The sequence below is a fragment of the Drosophila suzukii genome, chromosome Y (assembly GCF_043229965.1).
Source record: "Drosophila suzukii chromosome Y, CBGP_Dsuzu_IsoJpt1.0, whole genome shotgun sequence".
NCBI classification, from domain to species: Eukaryota; Metazoa; Arthropoda; class Insecta; order Diptera; family Drosophilidae; genus Drosophila; species Drosophila suzukii.
Window position 1 is genome coordinate 145,001 of NC_092085.1, and position 22,277 is coordinate 167,277.

General features: G+C 35.6%; 2 non-coding genes and 1 pseudogene across 2 annotated transcripts; all 3 read right to left on the minus strand.

Moving 5' to 3' along the window:
• Positions 1 to 4,555: 4,555 nt before the first annotated feature.
• On the minus strand, positions 4,556 to 9,305 carry LOC139353815 (large subunit ribosomal RNA; annotated as a pseudogene).
• A 405-nt stretch (positions 9,306 to 9,710) lies between these two features.
• LOC139353794 (5.8S ribosomal RNA) lies at positions 9,711 to 9,889 on the minus strand. The gene has a single exon (XR_011604933.1). It is a non-coding gene; the product is annotated as a 5.8S ribosomal RNA (ribosomal RNA).
• A 665-nt stretch (positions 9,890 to 10,554) lies between these two features.
• Positions 10,555 to 12,549, minus strand: LOC139353857 (small subunit ribosomal RNA). The gene has a single exon (XR_011604985.1). It is a non-coding gene; the product is annotated as a small subunit ribosomal RNA (ribosomal RNA).
• Positions 12,550 to 22,277: the final 9,728 nt, after the last annotated feature.

The following is a 22,277-nucleotide window of genomic DNA, read 5'->3' on the forward strand; positions in this document are numbered from 1 at the left end:
ATATCTTATCTTCTTTAAAACACAATATTTTGTAATATGTAATAATATTTTCTTTATATATGCATATTTCATTCTAAAATATCATTTTTGTTCGACATACGTCATTATTGTATCCACACATGTACAATTTTTGTTTAACCAATATATAATATTGAGTTAAATCATTTGTATTTTGATGATAAATTTAAAATTTATCTGTATATATTCATATAGACTCTTTGGTAATATATAATATAAAACCGAGCGCATATATGATATGTACTTTAATAATAAAATATATTTATAATTCGCTTTTACGCCTTTTTTTGTGTAAACTAATATTAAATAGTTAAGATAGAGGCAGAAAGGTCAAATATACATTTACAATGTATATCTAGCAATCCTGCCTCTTTTTGTTTTAAATAGGATTAATTAACGATAAAATTGGGAAACAATTTGTTATTCTATGTATAATAGAAACACTTGGCCTTTGTTTCGACTTTATTATCTTGGGCTTAAAATATTAACCGCGGAGCCAAGTCCCATATTCATAAATGAACACAGAAACAAATTTGACGGATAATATCTTATCTACCGACTATTGTCAATAGGAGATGGCCGGCCCATTGACCATCCTATAGTAGTTTTTGGACCCATTATCTTTAATTCGGGTATTTTCAATTGTCTTTGCCACCAAACCATTTGAAACTCTCTCTTATAATAAGAGAATACACATATAATTCCATTATATGGATATATCATCTTCATTTTATTTGCTACATCACCATATAATAGTTTTTGAACCCGTAATCTTCAATTCGGGTATTTTCAATTATCTTTACCAACCAACCATATGGTATTCTTTCTTATAATAAGAGAATACATGTGTATATCCATTATATGGATATATGGTCTTAACTTTATTTGCTACACCACCCTATAGTAGTTTTTGAACCCAATATCTTCAATTCGGGTATTTTCAATTCTCTTTGCCAACCACCCATATGGTATTCTCTCTTATAATAAGAGAATACAAGTATATTTTCATTATATGGATATAATGCCATTTATTTTTCAATATCCATATAATTCATTTAGTTTTGTATGTACAAAACAAGTTTTCTTTATAGTATTGACAAAATCATATGCATACGCATAACATAAGTTTTGACCAATACGAGGAGGGGCCCGCCAACGACCACCTCCCTATAGTAGTTTTTGGACCCATGATCTTCTAAAAGCATGTTTACAGTACTAGCGTCACCCTCACTAGGTTTATATATCGTGTTTCAGTGATACACAGGTAAATCTTACCATGTATTCTTAAGTATATGGCAATTATATGCCATATCTATATAATTCAATCATATTTTAATGTATATTTATTATATTATACATTATTATGCCTTATAGGTATTATACCTATAAGCCATATCCATACGATTCATTTACTAGTGCCGCCCCTCACTAGGTTTATATATCTTATTGCATTGATATACAATTTATTCTTATTTATATGGCATTTATATGCCATATCTATACAATTCCTTCATATTTCGATGTATACTTGCTAGATTATACATTGTTATGCCTTATAGGTATTATACCTATAAGCCATATCCATACGATTCACTTATATAAATATATGTATATTTTTCAATACATTATTTTTTTTCACTTTTGTATGGATTTTTATGCATATCCATACATTTATATGGATATGCTTGGCGGTCTTAATAGTATTGACAAACTTATATGCATAACATAGGTTTTGACCAATACGAGGAGGGGCCCGCCAACGACCACCTCCCTATAGTAGTTTTTGGACCCATGATCTTCTAAAAGCATGTTTACAGTACTAGTGTCACCCTCACTAGGTTTATATATCGTGTTTCAGTGATATACGGGTAAATTTTACCATTTATTCTTAAGTATATGGCATTTATATGCCATATCTATATAATTCAATCATGTTTTAATGTATATTTATTATATTATACATTATTATGCCTTATAGGTATTATACCTATAAGCCATATCCATACGATTCATTTACTAGTGCCGCCCCTCACTAGGTTTATATATCTTATTGCATTGATATACAATTTATTCTTATGTATATGGCATTTATATGCCATATCTATACAATTCCTTCATATTTCGATGTATACTTGCTAGATTATACATTGTTATGCCTTATAGGTATTATACCTATAAGCCATATCCATACGATTCACTTATATAAATATATGTATATTTTTCAATACATTATTTTTTTTCACTTTTGTATGGATTTTTATGCATATCCATACATTTATATGGATATGCTTGGCGGTCTTAATAGTATTGACAAACTTATATGCATAACATAGGTTTTGACCAATACGAGGAGGGGCCCGCCAACGACCACCTCCCTATAGTAGTTTTTGGACCCATTATCTTCCAAAAGCATGTTTACAGTACTAGCGTCACCCTCACTAGGTTTATATATCGTGTTTAAGTGATATACGGGTAAATTTTACCATTTATTCTTAAGTATATGGCATTTATATGCCATATCTATATAATTCAATCATGTTTTAATGTATATTTATTATATTATACATTATTATGCCTTATAGGTATTATACCTATAAGCCATATCCATACGATTCATTTACTAGTGCCGCCCCTCACTAGGTTTATATATCTTATTGCATTGATATACAATTTATTCTTATGTATATGGCATTTATATGCCATATCTATACAATTCCTGCATATTTCGATGTATATTTGCTAGATTATACATTGTTATGCCTTATAGGTATTATACCTATAAGACATATCCATACGATTCACTTATATAAATATATGTATATTTTTCAATACATTATTTTTTTTTCACTTTTGTATGGATTTGTATGCATATCCATACATTTATATGGATATGCTTGGCGTTCTTTATAGTATTGACAACCTCATATGTATAACATAGGTTTTGACCAATACGAGGAGGGGCCCGCCAACGACCACCTCCCTATAGTAGTTTTTTACCCCGAGCTCTGCCAAAATCATGTTTACAGTACTAGTGCCACCCTTCACTAGGTTTTTATATCTTATTTCAGTGATATAAGTGTTAATCATTCTATTTATTCTTATGCATATGGCATTTAAAAGCCATATCTATACAATTCATTCATATTTAAATGTATATTTATAATATTAAACCATATTATGACATATAGGTATTATACCTGTAAGCCATATCTATACGATTCATTCACTAGTGCCGCCCCTCACTAGGTTTATATATCTCATTTCAGTGATATATGGGTAAACTCTATTATTTTTCATATGACACTTATATGCTGCCATATATATAAAAATGCATTTATATTTCAACGTATATATATTTACTATATTATACATTAATATGCCTTAAAGGTATTATATCTACTATAAGCCATATCCATACGATTCATTTATATAAATACATATATGTATAATTTTCTATACATAAATTTTTTTTTATTAATATATGGGTTTCCTAAGCATATCCATATAATCCATTTAGTCTTATATGGATTAGATTGGTCTTCTTTATTGTATTGCCAAACTCATATTGATAACATAAGTTTTGAACAATAAGAGCAGCCGCCAACCAACCAACCGCCGCTACCATTACTTACTTTTATATATGTCCTCTTTATTTTAATGGTCTCTTTATTTGAATTTCAATACCATAGGAATATTTATACATCGAATATGTTTGCCACTAATTTTTCGCGTCACTTATAATATGACGATACAGACTTGCTACCATAACATAAGTTTTGAACAATAAGAGGAGCAGCCGCCAACCAACCAACCAACCAACCAACCAACCACTGCTACCATTGGAGGAACATATACTTACTTATTATATGGCCTCTCTCTGTACTTTAATGGTCTCTTTACTTGAATTTGAATACCATAGGAATATTTATATACATCGAATATGTTTGCCATTAATTTTTCGCGTCACTTATAATATGACGATACAGACTTGCTACCATAACATAAGTTTTGAACAATAAGAGGAGCAGACACCAACCAACCAACCGCTGCTACCATTGGAGGAACATATACTTACTTTTATATATGTCCTCTTTATTTAAATGGTCTCTTCATTTGAATATTAATACCATAGGAATATTTATACATCGAATATTGTTTGCCACTAATTTTTCGCGTCACTAATAATATGACGATACAGACTTGCTACCATAACATAAGTTTTGAACAATAAGAGGAGCAGACACCAACCAACCAACCGCTGCTACCATTGGAGGAACATATACTTACTTTTATATATGTCCTCTTTACTTGCATTATCAAAATACCATAGGAATATTTATACATGGAATATGTTTGCCACTTTATCATCGCGTCACTAATAAAGATGACGATGCATTTTGTTTGTTCAATATTTATTTATAATAATATATTGATTTTTTTATAGGTCTCTTATATTACTAGACCTTTTGCTAACCACAAAGTGGCGCGCCGTTGCAAGCAAGCATAAATTATTATGCCGCTTGCAACATCTTTATTATCGAATCATCAAGCAAAGGATAAGCTTCAGTGGATCGCAGTATGGCAGCTGCTCAACCACTTACAACACCTTGCCTGTTACAAAAGTCGTTTACAATTGATTCTAGGCTTTGTCATTGTATTAAATAATGCTTTTATATGTAACTAGCGCGGCATCAGGTGATCAAAGATCCTCCCAATTTACTATGTTACAAATTACATTGGCATCACATCCATTGTCGTTTATAAAGTAAATTATAAACTTTAAATGGTTTAGAAGCCATACAATGCAAATTGCCCCTTATTTATCATTGCAGTCCAGCACGGATACGACCTTAGAGGCGTTCAGGCATAATCCAACGGACGTAGCGTCATACCACTGTTCGCTCGAACAAGTATTGTGCCATTGGTCCGTACCTGCGGTTCCTCTCGTACTACGCAGGAATGCTGTCGCAACAACGTTTTGTCATTAGTAGGGTAAAACTAACCTGTCTCACGACGGTCTAAACCCAGCTCACGTTCCCTTGCATGGGTGAACAATCCAACGCTTGGTGAATTTTGCTTCACAATGATAGGAAGAGCCGACATCGAAGGATCAAAAAGCGACGTCGCTATGAACGCTTGGCCGCCACAAGCCAGTTATCCCTATGGTAACTTTTCTGACACCTCTTGTTAAAAACTCTTTAAACCAAAAGGATCGATAGGCCGAGCTTTTGCTGTCCCTGTGTGTACTGAACACCGAGATCAAGTCAGCATTTGCCCTTTTGCTCTATGTGTGGTTTCTGTCCGCACTGAGCTGGCCTTGGGACACCTCCGTTATTATTTGAGAGATGTACCGCCCCAGTCAAACTCCCTACCTGGCAATGTCCTTGAATTGGATCATACCTGAGTAATTGGAGTTATACCAAATTTTCAAATCAAAAATACATAAATGCACCGTTTTATTAAAGAATTTGTTTGCGATTATATAACAAACTCGTGATACTTTGATCAAGAAGCTTGCATCAAAACCCAATACCATAAGATATAATAAATATATCCGTATAATGGCTAGGAAATGATACACGTTCCATTTAATCAAGTAAGTAAGGAAACAATAAGAGTAGTGGTATTTCATTGGCGATACCAAACCGAAGTCTAATATCTCCCACTTATTCTACACCTCTTATGTCTCCTTACACTGCCAGATTAGAGTCAAGCTCAAAAGGGTCTTCTTTCCCCGCTAATTATTCCAAGCCCGTTCCCTTGGCTGTGGTTTCGCTAGATAGTAGATAGGGACAGGTGTGTCTCGGATCCCTCCGAACTTATTTTACGTGGCGTGTTCCACAATGAAGGGATTACAACCACGGCATTCTAATATACCCACAAGTGAGTATATAATGCACGGGTCTAGGTTCAGCGCCAAACCAACGCCCTGGACTAGCAGCTATAGCTATGTACATAGCAACCACCCCAGTAGCAATTCGAGTACTTACTTGTCGGGCAAGCACTCCCCCTTGCGTAGGGGCGAGATCTATCTAAAATCTCTACCGTTCTATGGGTCACAGCACCCGAGTTGTATTACGCAACATCCACGTCGAGCCCGAGGACTCTACCCGCGATATAGGTGTCAACCACAGCCACCACGATACTCCCACAAGGGGGCCAACCTCAATGAGCAGTCTTGGAGCTGCTCAACCCGTGGTACCGAAATTACAGGCTCGGTGAGCCTCACCCCTTCAGCTCCGACAAGCTCGGATGGGGCAACCATTGCCATATTAGTCGCCTCCTACGACAAGCTATGGCAGGCTGTGGCAGTATTCTTCGCCGCTACCACACGGCAAAAGAGGGGAGGGACTAACGTCCCGGCGCCTGTGGTTCATCCCTCATCGCATCCATCCTTCGCCTCGAGAAGGCAGCATCGGCAAAAACTCCTAGGAGACGCATCCGTTCTGGGGTCTCGACTACTCCCGCGACGATCCATCTTCCATGGTCTTGAACGACTCCGAGGGCATCCAGGTCCCGCAGATCGTTATACAGGCGGCATTCACACAGTATGTGGCGCCAAGTAGATAGGGACAGTAGGAATCTCGTTAATCCATTCATGCGCGTCACTAATTAGATGACGAGGCATTTGGCTACCTTAAGAGAGTCATAGTTACTCCCGCCGTTGACCCGCGCTTACTTGAATTTCTTCACTTTGACATTCAGAGCACTGGGCAGAAATCACATTGTGTCAACACCCGCTAGGGCCATCACAATGCTTTGTTTTAATTAGACAGTCGGATTCCCCAAGTCCGTGCCAGTTCTGAATTGATTGTTAATTGATAATCGTTATAATTAATAAGAACTAATTGGTTTAACCCAATTAGTATTCTTAAAAATTTTAGCAAGAAAGTTCCACAATTGGCTACGTAACTAAACTATCCGGGGAACAAGTGACCAACATAAATGCCAGACACTCTATTTACCCAGAACGAGCACATAAACCATGTTATTGTTTCCCAATCAAGCCCGACTATCTCAATCTTCAGAGCCAATCCTTATCCCGAAGTTACGGATCTAATTTGCCGACTTCCCTTACCTACATTATTCTATCGACTAGAGACTCTTCACCTTGGAGACCAGCTGCGGATATTGGTACGGCCTGTTGAGAAGTTTGCGTGTCCCCACCATAAATTTTCAAGGTCCGAGGAGAAAATATCGACACAACAGTATATGTCATGCTCTTCTAGCCCATCTACCATATCTCTCTGCGAAAGACTTCCATGGTAGTACGGCTATAAAACAGAAAAGAAAACTCTTCCGATATCTCTCGACGGCTTCTTTATGGTCGTTCCTGTTGCCAGGATGAGCACGAGGCCCATATTTAATAACAAACGGATACTCAACAGGTTACGGAATTGGAACCGTATTCCCTTTCGTTCAAAATTATTCAAGTATATTAATTAGCTTGATTTATATAATATAATATATTTGTATGGCATTTGTGTTTTACTTGAAAATTTTCGGCTTTCGCCTTGAACTTAGGACCGACTAACTCGTGATCAACCACTGTTCACACGAAACCCTTCTCCACTTCAGTCCTCCAAGGTCTCATTCGATTATTTGCTACTACCACCAAGATCTGTACCAATGGCAGCTCCATGCAGGCTTGCGCCAAACACTTCTACGCATACCATTGTACCTTCCTACTCACTAAAGTTTCAAAATTTATATCACAAGTAATATAAATCATCTACTTTAGCGGTAATGTATAGGTATACAACTTAAGCGCCATCCATTTTAAGGGCTAGTTGCTTCGGCAGGTGAGTTGTTACACACTCCTTAGCGGATTTCGACTTCCATGATCACCGTCCTGCTGTTTTAAGCAACCAACGCCTTTCATGGTATCTGCATGAGTTGTTAATTTGGGCACCGTAACATTACGTTTGGTTCATCCCACAGCGCCAGTTCTGCTTACCAAAAGTGGCCCACTGGGCACATTATATCATAACCTTGAACTTCATATCAAGAAAGTTAAGGTTCTTACCCATTTAAAGTTTGAGAATAGGTTAAGATCGTTTCGACCCTAAGGCCTCTAATCATTCGCTTTACCAGATAAGATTATTTTATATAACATTAAAATGCACCAGCTATCCTGAGGGAAACTTCGGAAGGAACCAGCTACTAGATGGTTCGATTGGTCTTTCGCCCCTATACTCAATTCTGACAATCGATTTGCACGTCAGAACTGTTTCGGTCTTCCATCAGGGTTTCCCCTGACTTCAACCTGATCAAGTATAGTTCACCATCTTTCGGGTCACAGCATATATGCTCAAGGTACGTTCCAGTTAGAGGCATAAATAATATAAATATCATTATACATAACTATATAGAACGCCCCGGGATTGTGTTAATTAGCTATAAATAGTTAAAAAACTAATCCCATTATTAGTCAAGTTAATTACGCTATTAGGTTTATATCCCAATAACTTGCACATATGTTAGACTCCTTGGTCCGTGTTTCAAGACGGGTCCCGAAGGTATCCTGAATCTTTCGCATTGTTAATCATACAAGTGCATATAATAAACACAAAAATCAATGATAATTATGCCATTATATAATTCCGAAAAATTAACGCACTGTATTCATATAAATCTATCAGCACTTTATCAAATTAATAACATTTATTCTGTGTTAAAATGCAAGCAAATTAATTTGAATAAACTATAAGTTATATTTTATGATAAATTTTGTATGCTAATAGATTACAATGTCCTTATATGGAAAAAATGCACACTATTATCATAATATTGTTTAAATATTACAATTTTAATGATGAATTTTCCATAACGGATATTCAGGTTCATCGGGCTTAACCTCTAAGCAGTTTCACGTACTGTTTAACTCTCTATTCAGAGTTCTTTTCAACTTTCCCTCACGGTACTTGTTTACTATCGGTCTCATGGTTATATTTAGTTTTAGATGGAGTTTACCACCCACTTAGTGCTGCACTATCAAGCAACACGACTCTTTGGAAACATCATCTAGTAATCATTAACGTTATACGGGCCTGGCACCCTCTATGGGTAAATGGCCTCATTTAAGAAGGACTTAAATCGTTAATTTCTCATACTAGAATATTGACGCTCCATACACTGCATCTCACATTTGCCATATAGACAAAGTGACTTAGTGCTGAACTGATTTCTTTTCGCTCGCCGCTACTAAGAAAATCCTGGTTAGTTTCTTTTCCTCCCCTAATTAATATGCTTAAATTCAGGGGGTAGTCCCATATGAGTTGAGGTTGTGTATAACTTTTATTTGCAATTAATTCTTTATATATAATGATAAAACATTTTATTAAATTCGTTATATTTATATATATATATATTTGTATGGCATTTGTTTGGTCTAACGAATCAACGAAGAATAATAATATAGTCAACGGCTTTCTATTTTCTAATCGTTAATAAGAGACAATTCTAGATAAATTTTTTATGCTAGACATTTCTCAGTATTATTTGATTGAAAAAGAAAATATTTCTCTTCGTTTTTCACATTCAAATTAATTTACTAATGTGAGATAATGTTTTTCATATATTTGTTAATATTATGAATAAAATAATTAAATTATTATTATCCAATAATATACCATATGCTTATAAAATTTCATTATAAAATTTGTATAAACAACTTAATTAGCATAGTCTTACAACCCTCAACCATATGTAGTCCAAGCAGCACTATAAAATTAATTAAAGTACATAACAGCATGGACTGCGATATGCGTTCAAAATGTCGATGTTCATGTGTCCTGCAGTTCACACGATGACGCACAGTTTGCTGCGTTCTTCATCGACCCATGAGCCGAGTGATCCACCGCTTAGAGTTTTATATATTGGTTTGTTAATTTTGTCATATATGTTTTTATTGAAAGAAATTAAAAATACACCATTTTACTGGCATATATCAATTCCTTCAATAAATTTATTTTTATACCTAAAACGAATGCTGCGAAATGTCTTAGTTTCATATAACCAATAATATATCAAGTATTTTTTTAATGGCATTTACGGTATTAAATACTTTTTAGCGATATATATTGAAATTTATATAAAACATTAACCTGTATTAATCAGGTACAACATTGTACATTTTAGGTTGTTGCATTATCCAATGTATGCGCATAACTGAGATGAACAATACATATCGCAACGCGTGTATATTATGGTCCATATACACACAGTGTTTTATTAATTGCATTTAATATACAATATAATAATAATATCAAATAATTTCGATTTGCTTGTTCGAATTTGTTATTTGTTTGCTTTCGCTTTCTTGCTTATTTATTTCTCTTATTTATTGCAATAATATATTTATATATTATATATTTCTTATTACAATTATTATATTTCGACTTGCTTTTTCGAAATTGTATTTGATCTATATATATAGATCATATTTTTGGCAATTTAATATTTTATTTGTATTACTATAATAATGTTATTATAATAAAAACAAATTTTTTTATTAACGGTAAGGATATTAAACAATAATGATCCTTCCGCAGGTTCACCTACGGAAACCTTGTTACGACTTTTACTTCCTCTAAATAATCAAGTTCGGTCAACTTTTGCGAAACAACCGTAACACACAAGGCGTCACAGTGATCACGTCCGGAGACCTCACTAAATAATTCAATCGGTAGTAGCGACGGGCGGTGTGTACAAAGGGCAGGGACGTAATCAATGCGAGTTAATGACTCACACTTACTGGGAATTCCAAGTTCATGTGAACAGTTTCAGTTCACAATCCCAAGCATGAAAGTGGTTCAGCGGTTTACCCGGACCTCTCGGTCTAGGAAATACACGTTGATACTTTCATTGTAGCGCGCGTGCAGCCCAGGACATCTAAGGGCATCACAGACCTGTTATTGCTCAATCTCATTATTGCTAGACGCAATTTGTCCATTTAAGAAGCTAGTGTCCTTATAATGGGACAAACCAACAGGTACGGCTCCACTTATATAAACACATTCAAACACAATAAACATTTTACTGCCACCATGAATGAAGGCTATATAAGCTTCAACACCATAATCCTGAAGATATCTATTTAATATATTTGAGTCTCGTTCGTTATCGGAATTAACCAGACAAATCACTCCACGAACTAAGAACGGCCATGCACCACCACCCATAGATTCGAGAAAGAGCTATCAATCTGTCTTACACACTTATGTTCGGACCTGGTAAGTTTTCCCGTGTTGAGTCAAATTAAGCCGCAGGCTCCACTCCTGGTGGTGCCCTTCCGTCAATTCCTTTAAGTTTCAGCTTTGCAACCATACTTCCCCCGGAGCCCAAAAGCTTTGGTTTCCCGGGAAGCGACTGAGAGAGCCATAAAAGTAGCTACACCCAATTGCTAGCTGGCATCGTTTATGGTTAGAACTAGGGCGGTATCTGATCGCCTTCGAACCTCTAACTTTCGTTCTTGATTAATGAAAACATCTTTGGCAAATGCTTTCGCTTAAGTTAGTCTTACGACGGTCCAAGAATTTCACCTCTCGCGTCGTAATACTAATGCCCCCAAACTGCTTCTATTAATCATTACCTCTTGATCTGAAAACCAATGAAAGCAGAACAGAGGTCTTATTTCATTATCCCATGCACAGAATATTCAGGCATTTGAAGCCTGCTTTAAGCACTCTAATTTGTTCAAAGTAATTGTACCGGCCCACAATAACACTCGTTTAAGAGCACTAATGCAGGTTTTTAAATAGGAGGAACATATGAATAAATACAAGTATCTAAGCACATGTAAGAACTCCACCGGTAATACGCTTACATACATAAAGGTATAGTACTAACCACAATTGTAAGTTGTACTACCCGTATGAAGCACAAGTTCAACTACGAACGTTTTAACCGCAACAACTTTAATATACGCTATTGGAGCTGGAATTACCGCGGCTGCTGGCACCAGACTTGCCCTCCAATTGGTCCTTGTTAAAGGATTTAAAGTGTACTCATTCCAATTACAGGGCCTCGGATATGAGTCCTGTATTGTTATTTTTCGTCACTACCTCCCCGAGCTGGGAGTGGGTAATTTACGCGCCTGCTGCCTTCCTTAGATGTGGTAGCCGTTTCTCAGGCTCCCTCTCCGGAATCGAACCCTGATTCCCCGTTACCCGTTGCAACCATGGTAGTCCTAGATACTACCATCAAAAGTTGATAGGGCAGACATTTGAAAGATCTGTCGTCGGTACAAGACCATACGATCTGCATGTTATCTAGAGTTCAACCAATATAACGATCTTGCGATCGCTTGGTTTTAGCCTAATAAAAGCACATGTCCCATAAGGTTCATGTTTTAATTGCATGTATTAGCTCTAGAATTACCACAGTTATCCAAGTAACTGTTAACGATCTAAGGAACCATAACTGATATAATGAGCCTTTTGCGGTTTCACTTTTAATTCGTGTGTACTTAGACATGCATGGCTTAATCTTTGAGACAAGCATATAACTACTGGCAGGATCAACCAGAATAATGTTTTTATTCATATTTCATTCATATTTTTGAATAGAAATTAGCAATATAAATTTTATAGATTGTTTTCTATCGAATACGGCCATTTTTATATAGCATTCGTATACGTTTGTTTTCAATATATACTTGTTTCGCCACTAATAATAACAAGTTTTTTAATTATTGATGTTTAAAAAAAAGAAATATCTTATCTTCTTTAAAACACAATATTTTGTAATATGTAATAATATTTTCTTTATATATGCATATTTCATTCTAAAATATCATTTTTGTTCGACATACGTCATTATTGTATCCACACATGTACAATTTTTGTTTAACCAATATATAATATTGAGTTAAATCATTTGTATTTTGATGATAAATTTAAAATTTATCTGTATATATTCATATAGACTCTTTGGTAATATATAATATAAAACCGAGCGCATATATGATATGTACTTTAATAATAAAATATATTTATAATTCGCTTTTACGCCTTTTTTTGTGTAAACTAATATTAAATAGTTAAGATAGAGGCAGAAAGGTCAAATATACATTTACAATGTATATCTAGCAATCCTGCCTCTTTTTGTTTTAAATAGGATTAATTAACGATAAAATTGGGAAACAATTTGTTATTCTATGTATAATAGAAACACTTGGCCTTTGTTTCGACTTTATTATCTTGGGCTTAAAATATTAACCGCGGAGCCAAGTCCCATATTCATAAATGAACACAGAAACAAATTTGACGGATAATATCTTATCTACCGACTATTGTCAATAGGAGATGGCCGGCCCATTGACCATCCTATAGTAGTTTTTGGACCCATTATCTTTAATTCGGGTATTTTCAATTGTCTTTGCCACCAAACCATTTGAAACTCTCTCTTATAATAAGAGAATACACATATAATTCCATTATATGGATATATCATCTTCATTTTATTTGCTACATCACCATATAATAGTTTTTGAACCCGTAATCTTCAATTCGGGTATTTTCAATTATCTTTACCAACCAACCATATGGTATTCTTTCTTATAATAAGAGAATACATGTGTATATCCATTATATGGATATATGGTCTTAACTTTATTTGCTACACCACCCTATAGTAGTTTTTGAACCCAATATCTTCAATTCGGGTATTTTCAATTCTCTTTGCCAACCACCCATATGGTATTCTCTCTTATAATAAGAGAATACAAGTATATTTTCATTATATGGATATAATGCCATTTATTTTTCAATATCCATATAATTCATTTAGTTTTGTATGTACAAAACAAGTTTTCTTTATAGTATTGACAAAATCATATGCATACGCATAACATAAGTTTTGACCAATACGAGGAGGGGCCCGCCAACGACCACCTCCCTATAGTAGTTTTTGGACCCATGATCTTCTAAAAGCATGTTTACAGTACTAGCGTCACCCTCACTAGGTTTATATATCGTGTTTCAGTGATACACAGGTAAATTTTACCATGTATTCTTAAGTATATGGCAATTATATGCCATATCTATATAATTCAATCATATTTTAATGTATATTTATTATATTATACATTATTATGCCTTATAGGTATTATACCTATAAGCCATATCCATACGATTCATTTACTAGTGCCGCCCCTCACTAGGTTTATATATCTTATTGCATTGATATACAATTTATTCTTATTTATATGGCATTTATATGCCATATCTATACAATTCCTTCATATTTCGATGTATACTTGCTAGATTATACATTGTTATGCCTTATAGGTATTATACCTATAAGCCATATCCATACGATTCACTTATATAAATATATGTATATTTTTTAATACATTATTTTTTTTCACTTTTGTATGGATTTTTATGCATATCCATACATTTATATGGATATGCTTGGCGGTCTTAATAGTATTGACAAACTTATATGCATAACATAGGTTTTGACCAATACGAGGAGGGGCCCGCCAACGACCACCTCCCTATAGTAGTTTTTGGACCCATGATCTTCTAAAAGCATGTTTACAGTACTAGTGTCACCCTCACTAGGTTTATATATCGTGTTTCAGTGATATACGGGTAAATTTTACCATTTATTCTTAAGTATATGGCATTTATATGCCATATCTATATAATTCAATCATATTTTAATGTATATTTATTATATTATACATTATTATGCCTTATAGGTATTATACCTATAAGCCATATCCATACGATTCATTTACTAGTGCCGCCCCTCACTAGGTTTATATATCTTATTGCATTGATATACAATTTATTCTTATTTATATGGCATTTATATGCCATATCTATACAATTCCTGCATATTTCGATGTATATTTGCTAGATTATACATTGTTATGCCTTATAGGTATTATACCTATAAGCCATATCCATACGATTCACTTATATAAATATATGTATATTTTTTAATACATTATTTTTTTTCACTTTTGTATGGATTTTTATGCATATCCATACATTTATATGGATATGCTTGGCGGTCTTAATAGTATTGACAAACTTATATGCATAACATAGGTTTTGACCAATACGAGGAGGGGCCCGCCAACGACCACCTCCCTATAGTAGTTTTTGGACCCATGATCTTCTAAAAGCATGTTTACAGTACTAGTGTCACCCTCACTAGGTTTATATATCGTGTTTCAGTGATATACGGGTAAATTTTACCATTTATTCTTAAGTATATGGCATTTATATGCCATATCTATATAATTCAATCATATTTTAATGTATATTTATTATATTATACATTATTATGCCTTATAGGTATTATACCTATAAGCCATATCCATACGATTCATTTACTAGTGCCGCCCCTCACTAGGTTTATATATCTTATTGCATTGATATACAATTTATTCTTATTTATATGGCATTTATATGCCATATCTATACAATTCCTGCATATTTCGATGTATATTTGCTAGATTATACATTGTTATGCCTTATAGGTATTATACCTATAAGCCATATCCATACGATTCACTTATATAAATATATGTATATTTTTTAATACATTATTTTTTTCACTTTTGTATGGATTTTTATGCATATCCATACATTTATATGGATATGCTTGGCGGTCTTAATAGTATTGACAAACTTATATGCATAACATAGGTTTTGACCAATACGAGGAGAGGCCCGCCAACGACCACCTCCCTATAGTAGTTTTTGGACCCATGATCTTCTAAAAGCATGTTTACAGTACTAGTGTCACCCTCACTAGGTTTATATATCGTGTTTCAGTGATATACGGGTAAATTTTACCATTTATTCTTAAGTATATGGCATTTATATGCCATATCTATATAATTCAATCATATTTTAATGTATATTTATTATATTATACATTATTATGCCTTATAGGTATTATACCTATAAGCCATATCCATACGATTCATTTACTAGTGCCGCCCCTCACTAGGTTTATATATCTTATTGCATTGATATACAATTTATTCTTATTTATATGGCATTTATATGCCATATCTATACAATTCCTTCATATTTCGATGTATACTTGCTAGATTATACATTGTTATGCCTTATAGGTATTATACCTATAAGCCATATCCATACGATTCACTTATATAAATATATGTATATTTTTCAATACATTATTTTTTTTCACTTTTGTATGGATTTTTATGCATATCCATACATTTATATGGATATGCTTGGCGGTCTTAATAGTATTGACAAACTTATATGCATAACATAGGTTTTGACCAATACGAGGAGGGGCCCGCCAACGACCACCTCCCTATAGTAGTTTTTGGACCCATGATCTTCTAAAAGCATGTTTACAGTACTAGTGTCACCCTCACTAGGTTTATATATCGTGTTTCAGTGATATACGGGTAAATTTTACCATTTATTCTTAAGTATATGGCATTTATATGCCATATCTATATAATTCAATCATGTTTTAATGTATATTTATTATATTATACATTATTATGCCTTATAGGTATTATACCTATAAGCCATATCCATACGATTCATTTACTAGTGCCGCCCCTCACTAGGTTTATATATCTTATTGCATTGATATACAATTTATTCTTATGTATATGGCATTTATATGCCATATCTATACAATTCCTTCATATTTCGATGTATACTTGCTAGATTATACATTGTTATGCCTTATAGGTATTATACCTATAAGCCATATCCATACGATTCACTTATATAAATATATGTATATTTTTCAATACATTATTTTTTTTCACTTTTGTATGGATTTTTATGCATATCCATACATTTATATGGATATGCTTGGCGGTCTTAATAGTATTGACAAACTTATATGCATAACATAGGTTTTGACCAATACGAGGAGGGGCCCGCCAACGACCACCTCCCTATAGTAGTTTTTGGACCCATTATCTTCCAAAAGCATGTTTACAGTACTAGCGTCACCCTCACTAGGTTTATATATCGTGTTTAAGTGATATACGGGTAAATTTTACCATTTATTCTTAAGTATATGGCATTTATATGCCATATCTATATAATTCAATCATGTTTTAATGTATATTTATTATATTATACATTATTATGCCTTATAGGTATTATACCTATAAGCCATATCCATACGATTCATTTACTAGTGCCGCCCCTCACTAGGTTTATATATCTTATTGCATTGATATACAATTTATTCTTATGTATATGGCATTTATATGCCATATCTATACAATTCCTGCATATTTCGATGTATATTTGCTAGATTATACATTGTTATGCCTTATAGGTATTATACCTATAAGACATATCCATACGATTCACTTATATAAATATATGTATATTTTTCAATACATTATTTTTTTTTCACTTTTGTATGGATTTGTATGCATATCCATACATTTATATGGATATGCTTGGCGTTCTTTATAGTATTGACAACCTCATATGTATAACATAGGTTTTGACCAATACGAGGAGGGGCCCGCCAACGACCACCTCCCTATAGTAGTTTTTTACCCCGAGCTCTGCCAAAATCATGTTTACAGTACTAGTGCCACCCTTCACTAGGTTTTTATATCTTATTTCAGTGATATAAGTGTTAATCATTCTATTTATTCTTATGCATATGGCATTTAAAAGCCATATCTATACAATTCATTCATATTTAAATGTATATTTATAATATTAAACCATATTATGACATATAGGTATTATACCTGTAAGCCATATCTATACGATTCATTCACTAGTGCCGCCCCTCACTAGGTTTATATATCTCATTTCAGTGATATATGGGTAAACTCTATTATTTTTCATATGACACTTATATGCTGCCATATATATAAAAATGCATTTATATTTCAACGTATATATATTTACTATATTATACATTAATATGCCTTAAAGGTATTATATCTACTATAAGCCATATCCATACGATTCATTTATATAAATACATATATGTATAATTTTCTATACATAAATTTTTTTTTATTAATATATGGGTTTCCTAAGCATATCCATATAATCCATTTAGTCTTATATGGATTAGATTGGTCTTCTTTATTGTATTGCCAAACTCATATTGATAACATAAGTTTTGAACAATAAGAGCAGCCGCCAACCAACCAACCGCCGCTACCATTACTTACTTTTATATATGTCCTCTTTATTTTAATGGTCTCTTTATTTGAATTTCAATACCATAGGAATATTTATACATCGAATATGTTTGCCACTAATTTTTCGCGTCACTTATAATATGACGATACAGACTTGCTACCATAACATAAGTTTTGAACAATAAGAGGAGCAGCCGCCAACCAACCAACCAACCAACCAACCAACCACTGCTACCATTGGAGGAACATATACTTACTTATTATATGGCCTCTCTCTGTACTTTAATGGTCTCTTTACTTGAATTTGAATACCATAGGAATATTTATATACATCGAATATGTTTGCCATTAATTTTTCGCGTCACTTATAATATGACGATACAGACTTGCTACCATAACATAAGTTTTGAACAATAAGAGGAGCAGACACCAACCAACCAACCGCTGCTACCATTGGAGGAACATATACTTACTTTTATATATGTCCTCTTTATTTAAATGGTCTCTTCATTTGAATATTAATACCATAGGAATATTTATACATCGAATATTGTTTGCCACTAATTTTTCGCGTCACTAATAATATGACGATACAGACTTGCTACCATAACATAAGTTTTGAACAATAAGAGGAGCAGACACCAACCAACCAACCGCTGCTACCATTGGAGGAACATATACTTACTTTTATATATGTCCTCTTTACTTGCATTATCAAAATACCATAGGAATATTTATACATGGAATATGTTTGCCACTTTATCATCGCGTCACTAATAAAGATTTTTTTTTTTTTTTTTTTTTTTTTTTTTTTTTTTTTTTTTGGTTTGAATATATATATTTACGTCTGCCCTAGTGGGCAATAAATTAAATTTTATGGCAATAAATTCAGTGTTAGTTTACATAAAGCTTATGTAGTGAGGAGTATTAGTGGAAATATGTGGGGGTGTATTACATGTGTTTGCGTGTATGTAATTGCATCATTTAGGGGACCCTGAACGGCAGGTCTGTGGGGTGTCGTCTTTTTAATCGGCGAGGTTCGACGTCGAGCACTCTGGAAGCGAGTGGGTTTGGGTGGTCTTCTATTTTGTCTAGGTGCCGTCTGCTGCGTTTAGCTGCCTCTTCTACCACTGTGGGGAGCTTAAGATCCCTCCTAATTGTGGTGTTTCTCACGTAAAAAGGGGCATTTAAAATTTGGCGTAGTATTCTGTTTTCGACTCTTTCTAATTTCTTAAGGTTTGAGATAGCTGCAGTGCCCCAAAGCTCTATGCCATATGTCCATGTTGGTTTTAAGATGCTGTTATATAGCAGTAATTTGTTTTTAGTTGATAATTTACTCCTTCTTTGTAGTAGCCACCACATTTGTCTGTTTTTTAGCATCAAGAGTTTTGCTTTGCCCACGATATGTTCCTTCCACGTTAGTTTAGAATCCAGGGTCAGACCCAGATATTTTGCAGTGAGCTGTTGCGGGATGGCTGCTCCGTTCAGCATAACCGGTGCGGATATACCTGGTCGTAAGGAGAAAGATATATTCGTTGACTTCTCTGCATTTATGATGACGTTCCATCTTTTAAGCCACGGTTCTATGTTTAACAGAGCTTGCTGCAGGCCTTGCACAGCCAGTGGCAGGGAGTCTGCGGAGACTAAAAACGCCGTGTCGTCAGCATATGTACAGGTCATGTTGAGACTACCCGTGGGAATGGGCATATCCGCGGTGTATATTGAGTACAATATTGGGCTGAGTACACTGCCTTGGGGGACTCCAGCGGCCACTTCGTGGATGGGCGACTCCTGCTGGTTACATCTTACATAAAACCTTCTGTTTTCAAGATAGTCTTTCAAAAGTAGGTAATGAGGAGTAGGCAGGGTGTGCTTTAATTTATACAATAGGCCCTGGTGCCAGACTCTGTCGAAAGCTTGCCTGACGTCTAAGAATGCTGCAGAGCAGAACCTTTTAGACTCGAAGGAGTCTAAAATGCAGCTCACTACCCTGTGGCACTGTTGAATGGTCCCGTGAGCTCGCCTGAAGCCAAATTGGTGATCTGGGATGATATGTTTTTCTTCTAGCACAGGCATCAATCTCCTCAGGAATAATTTTTCCAAGATTTTGGAGAGGATTGGCAGCAGACTGATGGGCCTGTAAGATCCCAGTTCGGCCTCAGGCTTACCTGGTTTGGGGATGACAATAATCTCTGCACATTTCCATTGAGTTGGGAAATGGCCGAGTCTTAGACTTTGGTTCATGATGAACTTCAAGTTTTCAATGCAGTTCGGCGGCATAAGCTTCAGAGCAGTGGCGTCTAGACGATCATATCCAGGAGACTTTGTTGGTTTGAGTGATGTTAACTCCTCCTTTATTTCCTCACAGTCGATTTCTGGAATGGGCAAGTCCATGGGACAAGCCACATCCAGGAAATGAAGGGTCTCTTGATGGTCCACTGGGTCGCACAGGTCGAATGGCTGGAAACTACTCCTTAAGTGGTCGGCAAAGGCGTTTGCTTTTTCCTGGTTTGAGCGACACCAGGCTCCAGTCGATGATTTTATAGGAGCTATCCTCCGTGTGGGTCGCTTCAAATACTTAGTTGCGTTCCAAAGCTTGTGGTCTGCACTACAGGGTTCAAGGTCCGCGAGGTAGGCTTCTAGAGACTTGCTTTTTAGGTCTAGGAGCATCCTGTTAAGGTCTTTACAAGCCCTGTTGTAGATGGTTTTGTCCGACCGTCTTCTACTTAACTGCCAGACCCTCCTCAAACGCCGTTTTTCGCTTACCTTTGTTGCCAGCTCGGTTGACCAGAGATAGTTGTCTCTTTGGCCTCTGGTGTGCACCGTTCGTGTAGTTACAACTTCCGGGGTGGCGATGCTTGCTGCCAGGTGGACCTGTCTGGTGAGGTACTCCACCGCTTCGTCGATGTCTATCGGACTTTCTAGTACTGGCTGGGGGTCTACATGATTTTCTAGCCAAGATTTAAAAATCGGGATGTTTGTATTCCGTCTGATGAGCTTGACTGCCTTTGGATTTCTCAGATAGGAGTTGCTATATAAAATCTTGACCATGCTGTGATCCGATGCAAGATCATGGCATGCAGCCGTAGATACTTTTGTGGGGTCAATTCCTCTGCTAAATGCAAAGTCCAAGAGGTCCGGAATCTTGGCTGGGTCGGTGGGCCAGTAGGTAGGCTCTCCAGTTGAGTAGACGGTGCAACCCAGTGCCCTGATGCATCTGAGAAGTGTGCTTCCTTTCGGGTTGACGGTCCGTGATCCCCACCAAGTATGTTTTGCGTTGAAGTCGCCTCCGATTAAGAATCTAGGACCCAGATTCAATAGTACATCAGACAGATCAGTTTGGCTCAATGTGTATCTTGGAGGGAGGTATGCGGAGGCGATGGTAATTTTGCCTAGCGACGTTATGAGGTGGATTTTCGCACACTGCATCCATTCCAGTTGTACGGGCTCGAGCTCCTCGTATTGAATGCCGCGTCTGATGATAATAGAGGCTCCTCCACGTATCCGGTCGCCAGGGTGCAATGCGTTGATTATTTCGTAGCCGGGAATGGTAAAGTGGGATCTGGTGGTGAAGTGTGTCTCGGACACGAGTAAGATGTCTACTTGGTTAGTCTTTATATAATGTTCGACCTCAGGCTTGCTCGTAGCCAAGCCGTTCGCATTCCATATTATAAGTTGGGTGTTTATGGACATTTAAGATTGTTCTGATTGGAGAGCATTGTCATCACTAAGTTTTGGAACTGATTGAACATGGAGTTCATCATTGATTCCATTCTGCGCATCATTCTCTCCTCCAAGGCATCAAGAGGGGACTGGCCATTATTGTTGAGGTTTTCAGCCGCTCCAGCCCTAGCAACGTTGGCGTAACTGAATTTCTGATTCCCTGTCAGATTCGCGGCACTGCTCGCTGGGAAATTTGCGCGTGGAGCAGGATTGGATGAAGAAGCAGTTACTGCCTTAGGCTTCGGGCTGAAGCGCTTCTTGGCTTCTATGTAGATCTTACAACCGCGGTAGGAGGCGGTGTGTTCGTCACCACAATTTCCGCACACAGGTGGGTCTTCCTTTGCTTTCTTGCAATTCAGGGAGTCGTGTGATAATCCGCATTTAACACAGA